A 7500-nucleotide genomic window follows, 5' to 3' on the forward strand; every position below is an offset into this window, starting at 1 on the left:
GCCGGGTAGCACAGTCGGATTTGACCCGGCGGTTCTGCCGAATGCCTGGCCTTCGAGGGGGGCCTGCCCTCTGAGTTCAGGCCGAATTTGGTGATTTTCCTAAGTCGGGAAGTGGTCCAAACGGGGATGGGAGTGAACCTGACAGCTCATACCGACTTTGGGGCTTCCAAGCCGGGTAGCTCAACCGGATTTGATCCGGCGGTTCTAGCGACTGCCACGGCTTCGAGGGGGGACTGTTGTCTAAGTTCAGGCCGAATTTGGTGAATTTCCCGAGTCGGGAAGTGGTCCAAACGGGGATGGGAGTGAACCTGACAGCTCTTACCGACATTGAGGCTTCGGGGCCGGGTAGCTCAGTCGGATTTGAGCCGGCGATTCTGCCGACTTCCACGCCTTCGAGCGGGGACTCTCCTCTAAGTTCAGGCCGAATTTGGTGAATTTCCTAAGTCGGGAAGTGGTCCAAACGGGGATGGGAGTGAACCTAACTGCTCATACCAACTTTGAGGCTTTGGGGCCGGGTAGCACAGTCGGATTTGACCCGGCGGTTCTGCCGAATGCCTGGCCTTCGAGGGGGGCCTGCCCTCTGAGTTCAGGCCGAATTTGGTGATTTTCCTAAGTCGGGAAGTGGTCCAAACGGGGATGGGAGTGAACCTGACAGCTCATACCGACTTTGGGGCTTCCAAGCCGGGTAGCTCAACCGGATTTGATCCGGCGGTTCTAGCGACTGCCACGGCTTCGAGGGGGGACTGTTGTCTAAGTTCAGGCCGAATTTGGTGAATTTCCCGAGTCGGGAAGTGGTCCAAACGGGGATGGGAGTGAACCTGACAGCTCTTACCGACATTGAGGCTTCGGGGCCGGGTAGCTCAGTCGGATTTGACCCGGCGATTCTGCCGACTTCCACGCCTTCGAGCGGGGACTCTCCTCTAAGTTCAGGCCGAATTTGGTGAATTTCCTAAGTCGGGAAGTGGTCCAAACGGGGATGGGAGTGAACCTGACAGCTCTTACCGACTTTGGGGCTTCCAAGCCGGGTAGCTCAACCGGATTTGATCCGGCGGTTCTAGCGACTGCCACGCCTTCGAGGGGGGACTGTTGTCTAAGTTCAGGCCGAATTTGGTGAATTTCCCGAGTCGGGAAGTGGTCCAAACGGGGATGGGAGTGAACCTGACAGCTCTTACCGACAGTGAGGCTTCGGGGCCGGGTAGCTCAGTCGGATTTGACCCGGCGATTCTGCCGACTTCCACGCCTTCGAGCGGGGACTCTCCTCTAAGTTCAGGCCGAATTTGGTGAATTTCCTAAGTCGGGAAGTGGTCCAAACGGGGATGGGAGTGAACCTAACTGCTCATACCAACTTTGAGGCTTTGGGGCCGGGTAGCACAGTCGGATTTGACCCGGCGGTTCTGCCGAATGCCTGGCCTTCGAGGGGGGCCTGCCCTCTGAGTTCAGGCCGAATTTGGTGATTTTCCTAAGTCGGGAAGTGGTCCAAACGGGGATGGGAGTGAACCTGACAGCTCATACCGACTTTGGGGCTTCCAAGCCGGGTAGCTCAACCGGATTTGATCCGGCGGTTCTAGCGACTGCCACGGCTTCGAGGGGGGACTGTTGTCTAAGTTCAGGCCGAATTTGGTGAATTTCCCGAGTCGGGAAGTGGTCCAAACGGGGATGGGAGTGAACCTGACAGCTCTTACCGACATTGAGGCTTCGGGGCCGGGTAGCTCAGTCGGATTTGACCCGGCGATTCTGCCGACTTCCACGCCTTCGAGCGGGGACTCTCCTCTAAGTTCAGGCCGAATTTGGTGAATTTCCTAAGTCGGGAAGTGGTCCAAACGGGGATGGGAGTGAACCTGACAGCTCTTACCGACTTTGGGGCTTCCAAGCCGGGTAGCTCAACCGGATTTGATCCGGCGGTTCTAGCGACTGTCACGCCTTCGAGGGGGGACTGTTGTATAAGTTCAGGCCGAATTTGGTGAATTTCCCGAGTCGGGAAGTGGTCCAAACGGGGATGGGAGTGAACCTGACAGCTCTTACCGACTTTGGGGCTTCCAAGCCGGGTAGCTCAACCGGATTTGATCCGGCGGTTCTGCCGACTGTCACGCCTTCGAGGGGGGACTGTTGTATCAGTTCAGGCCGAATTTGGTGAATTTCCCGAGTCGGGAAGTGGTCCAAACGGGGATGGGAGTGAACCTGACAGCTCTTACCGACTTTGAGGCTTCGGGGCCGGGTAGCTCAGCCGGATTTGATCCGGCGGTTCTGCCGACTGTCACGCCTTCGAGGGGGGACTGTCCTCTGAGTTCAGGCCGACTTTGGTGAATTTCCCGAGTCGGGAAGTGGTCCAAACGGGGATGGGAGTGAACCTGACAGCTCATACCGACTTTGAGGCTTCCAAGCCGGGTAGCTCAGCCGGATTTGACCCGGCGATTCTGCCGACTTCCACGCCTTCGAGGGGGGACTGCCCTCTGAGTTCAGGCCGAATTTGGTGCATTTCCCGAGTCGGGAAGTGGTCTCTGTCACAACGGGGGCAAGTGTCTGAAGAGGTAAAGTGAGTAACCAGCACAGCTTAGGGAAGGGTTCCAAAGTTCTCAACAATGTGAATTCGGTTACCAGGAAAGCTTAGGAAAGCTGCCTGACTGTCCCAAACGAATGAACTGCAAAACTTAGGGAACATGCCCGAAGATGCTTAAAAGTGTGAAATCAGTAAGCAGGAAAGCATAGGAAAGTGCCTGAAAGTGCTAAATGAGTAACATGAAAAACGTAGAAAAATGCCCGAAAATGTTTAAAAGTGTGAACTCAGTAACCAGCAAAACTTAGTAAAACGTTGGAAAAGCAGAAATGAGTAACCAGAAAAACTTAGAAAAATGTTTGAAAATGAGAAATGAGTAACCAGAAAAACTTAGAAAAATGTTTGAAAATGAGAAATGAGTAACCAAGAAAACTTAGAAAAATGCCCAAAAAGAAGAAATCAGTAACCAGAAAAACTTAGAAAAATGTTTGAAAATGAGAAATGAGTAACCAGAAAAACTTAGAAAAATGTTTGAAAATGAGAAATGAGTAACCAAGAAAACTTAGAAAAATGCCCAAAAAGAAGAAATCAGTAACCAGAAAAACTTAGAAAAATGTTTGAAAATGAGAAATGAGTAACCAAGAAAACTTAGAAAAATGTTTGAAAATGAGAAATGAGTAACCAAGAAAACTTAGAAAAATGCCCAAAAAGAAGAAATCAGTAACCAGAAAAACTTAGAAAAATGTTTGAAAATGAGAAATGAGTAACCAAGAAAACTTAGAAAAATGCCCAAAAAGAAGAAATCAGTAACCAGAAAAACTTAGAAAAATGTTTGAAAATGAGAAATGAGTAACCAGAAAAACTTAGAAAAATGTTTGAAAATGAGAAATGAGTAACCAAGAAAACTTAGAAAAATGCCCAAAAAGAAGAAATCAGTAACCAGAAAAACTTAGAAAAATGTTTGAAAATGAGAAATGAGTAACCAAGAAAACTTAGAAAAATGCCCGAAAAGAAGAAATCAGTAACCAGAAAAACTTAGAAAAATTTTCGGCCAAGTGTGAAAAATATTCTAAGTGTCAGCGGAGGAAAATGCCGAAGCATCGGGAAAGATTCAAAAACTCATGCCGAACATGAGTTCCGAAGTGCCGGAGGAACTGGGCGAATTGAGCCCGGCGGTTGGCCAGATGTCGTTTTGAGTCTGCAGCCCGAAAACTTTAACTTTGTCTGCCGCGGAAGTCTGGACCGGGAAAAATCCAAACGGTTTTGCCGGGTTCGAGTTCCAGAGCGAAGCAGTCGAATTTGAAATTCAGACCCATTCAGTGCCACTTGACATTGTGACACAGTGAGGTTGGCGGGGTACCCGGAGATTTCTGGGAACACGATTTTTAGAACAAAATGGCGGCGCGGGACCACTTTGAAAGGCATCCGAAAAACGGTTCCGCGGGCAGAGCACTTGAATGACAGGCCTGTGTGCATGCCCAAGAGCTCTCGGAAGTCTAATTTTTGACACTTTGTCAAATTTTCGACAGACTTACCCAACTCTTGCTGCCTGTTCTAAGAATCAGTCAGAGGCCTGTGCGGCGGTCTCTTGACACTTTGGAGGGCGGGCAAACCCCACGTTGACTCCGGCCGTCCCTCCAAAAGGCACTTGCTATTGGGGGAAAGGATTGCAAGTAGCCTGGTTCCCGTGGGAGCGGCCAGGAAGGGTGCAGGCTGGCCCTTGCCTGAGCATTCCCAAAACCCTCTTCCGCTGAGAGCAGACCTCGCACGCCGCACTACCGGCTCTGGGAGTGGTTGGCCGCTATTGTACATAGTCCGGTCCTTCCTCTGCCACCCGGCAAGTGCGATGGCTCTGCCGCCCTGCGGTGCTCGTCACCCAGGTTTGGGGAACACGATACTTAGAACATGTTGGCGGCTCGGGACCTGCAGGCGAAAGGGGCCCCGTGGTGCTGAGCACATCGACCTCGGGTCTCAGTGCAAGCCGGAGAGTTCGCGGAAGTCTTAAAAGATTTTGACATCTGCTCAATTCTTTGACAGGCTTGCCTGACTCTTTCCGTCCGTTCTAAGAATCAGTCGGAGGCCGGGGCGGGGACGGTCTCTTGACACACGGAGGGTTGGCTTCCCTCCTCAGGTGTTTGTGTCGAAAATGAAGGCGAGAGATGCAAGCGTCCTGGTTCCCCTGGGTGCTGCCAGCAAGGGTGCAGGCTGACCCTTGCCTGAGCACTCCCAAAAGCCTCTTAAGCTGAGAGCAGGCGCCGCACTACCGGCTCTGGGAGTCGTTGGCCGCTATTGTACATAGTCCGGTCCTTCCTCTGCCACCCGGCAAGTGCGATGGCTCTGCCTCCCTGCGGTGCTCGTCACCCAGGTTTGGGGAACACGATACTTAGAACATGTTGGCGGCTCGGGACCTGCAGGCGAAGGGGGCCCCGTGGTGCTGAGCACATCGACCTCGCGTCTCAGTGCAAGCCGGAGAGTTCGCGGAAGTCTTAACAGGCTTGCCTGACTCTTTCCGTCCGTTCTAAGAATCAGTCGGAGGCCGGGGCGGGGACGGTCTCTTGACACACGGAGGGTTGGCTTCCCTCCTCAGGCGTTTGTGTCGAAAATGAAGGCGAGAGATGCAAGCGTCCTGGTTCCCCTGGGTGCTGCCAGCAAGGGTGCAGGCTGACCCTTGCCTGAGCACTCCCAAAAGCCTCTTAGGCGGAGAGCAGGCGCCGCACTACCGGCTCTGGGAGTCGTTGGCCGCTATTGTACATAGTCCGGTCCTTCCTCTGCCACCCGGCAAGTGCGATGGCTCTGCCTCCCTGCGGTGCCCGTCACCCAGGTTTGGAGAACACGATACTTAGAACATGTTGGCGGCTCGGGACCTGCAGGCGAAAGGGGCCCCGTGGTGCTGAGCACATCGACCTCGCGTCTCAGTGCAAGCCGGAGAGTTCGCGGAAGTCTTAACAGGCTTGCCTGACTCTTTCCGTCCGTTCTAAGAATCAGTCGGAGGCCGGGGCGGGGACGGTCTCTTGACACACGGAGGGTTGGCTTCCCTCCTCAGGCGTTTGTGTCGAAAATGAAGGCGAGAGATGCAAGCGTCCTGGTTCCCCTGGGTGCTGCCAGCAAGGGTGCAGGCTGACCCTTGCCTGAGCACTCCCAGAAGCCTCTTAGGCTGAGAGCAGACGCCGCACTACCGGCTCTGGGAGTCGTTGGCCGCTATTGTACATAGTCCGGTCCTTCCTCTGCCACCCGGCAAGTGCGATGGCTCTGCCTCCCTGCGGTGCCCGTCACCCAGGTTTGGAGAACACGATACTAAGAACATGTTGGCGGCTCGGGACCTGCAGGCGAAAGGGGCCCCGTGGTGCTTAGCACATCGACCTCGCGTCTCAGTGCAAGCCGGAGAGTTCGCGGAAGTCTAAAGCTTTTGACATTCGCTCAAAGCTTTGACAGGCTTGCCCGACTCTTTCCGTCCGTTCTAAGAATCAGTCAGAGGCTGGTGGGGAGGTCTCTTGACGCAAGGGGAGGGGTGGCGTCCCTCCTCAGGCGCTTGTGTCGAAAATGAAGGCGAGAGATGCAAGCGTCCTGGTTCCCCTGGGTGCTGCCAGCAAGGGTGCAGGCTGACCCTTGCCTGAGCACTCCCAGAAGCCTCTTAGGCTGAGAGCAGACGCCGCACAACCGGCTCTGGGAGTCGTTGGCCGCTATTGTACATAGTCCGGTCCTTCCTCTGCCACCCGGCAAGTGCGATGGCTCTGCCTCCCTGCGGTGCCCGTCACCCAGGATTGGAGAACACGATACTAAGAACATGTTGGCGGCTCGGGACCTGCAGGCGAAAGGGGCCCCGTGGTGCTTAGCACATCGACCTCGCGTCTCAGTGCAAGCCGGAGAGTTCGCGGAAGTCTAAAGCTTTTGACATTCGCTCAAAGCTTTGACAGGCTTGCCCGACTCTTTCCGTCCGTTCTAAGAATCAGTCAGAGGCCGGTGGGGAGGTCTCTTGACGCAAAGGGGAGGGGTGGCGTCCCTCCTCAGGCGCTTGTGTCGAAAAATGAAGGCGAGAGACGCGAGCGGCCTGGTTGCTTTGGGTGCTGCCAGGAAGGATGTGGTCTGACCCTTGCCTGAGCACATCCAAAAGCATGTGATGTTGAGAGCAGACCTCGAGCCCCGCACAACCGGCTCTGGGAGTCGTTGGCCGCTATTGTACATAGTCCGGTCCTTCCTCTGCCACCCGGCAAGTGCGATGGCTCTGTCGCCCTGTGGTGCCCGTCACCCAGGTTTGGGGAACACGATACTAAGAACATGTTGGCGGCTCGGGACCTGCAGGCGAAAGGGGCCCCGTGGTGCTGAGCACATCGACCTCGGGTCTCAGTGCAAGCCAGAGAGTTCGCGGAAGTCTAAAGCTTTTGACATACGCTCAAATCTTTGACAGGCTTGCCCGACTCTTTCCGTCCGTTCTAAGAATCAGTCAGAGGCCGGTGGGGAGGTCTCTTGACGCAAGGGGAGGGGTGGCGTCCCTCCTCAGGCGCTTGTGTCGAAAAATGAAGGCGAGAGACACGAGCGGCCTGGTTGCTTTGGGTGCTGCCAGGAAGGATGTGGTCTGACCCTTGCCTGAGCACTCACAGAAGCATGTGACGTTGAGAGCAGACCTCGAGCCCCGCACGACCGGCTCTGGGAGTGGTTGGCCGCTATGGTACATAGTCCGGTCCTTCCTCTGCCACCCGGCAAGTGCGATGGCTCTGCCGCCCTGTGGTGCCCGTCACCCAGGTTTGGGGAACACGATACTAAGAACATGTTGGCGGCTCGGGACCTGCAGGCGAAAGGGGCCCCGGGGTGCTTAGCACATCGACCTCGTGTCTCAGTGCAAGCCGGAGGGTTCGCGGCAGTCTAAAGCTTTTGACATTCGCTCAAAGCTTTGACAGGCTTGCCCGACTCTTTCCGTCCGTTCTAAGAATCAGTCAGAGGCCAGTGCGGAGGTCTCTTGACACAAGGGGAGGGGTGGTGTCCCTCCTCAGGCGCTTGTGTCGAAAATG

The sequence above is a fragment of the Hemiscyllium ocellatum genome, assembly GCF_020745735.1.
Source record: "Hemiscyllium ocellatum isolate sHemOce1 chromosome 15 unlocalized genomic scaffold, sHemOce1.pat.X.cur. SUPER_15_unloc_14, whole genome shotgun sequence".
Lineage (NCBI taxonomy): Eukaryota > Metazoa > Chordata > Chondrichthyes > Orectolobiformes > Hemiscylliidae > Hemiscyllium > Hemiscyllium ocellatum.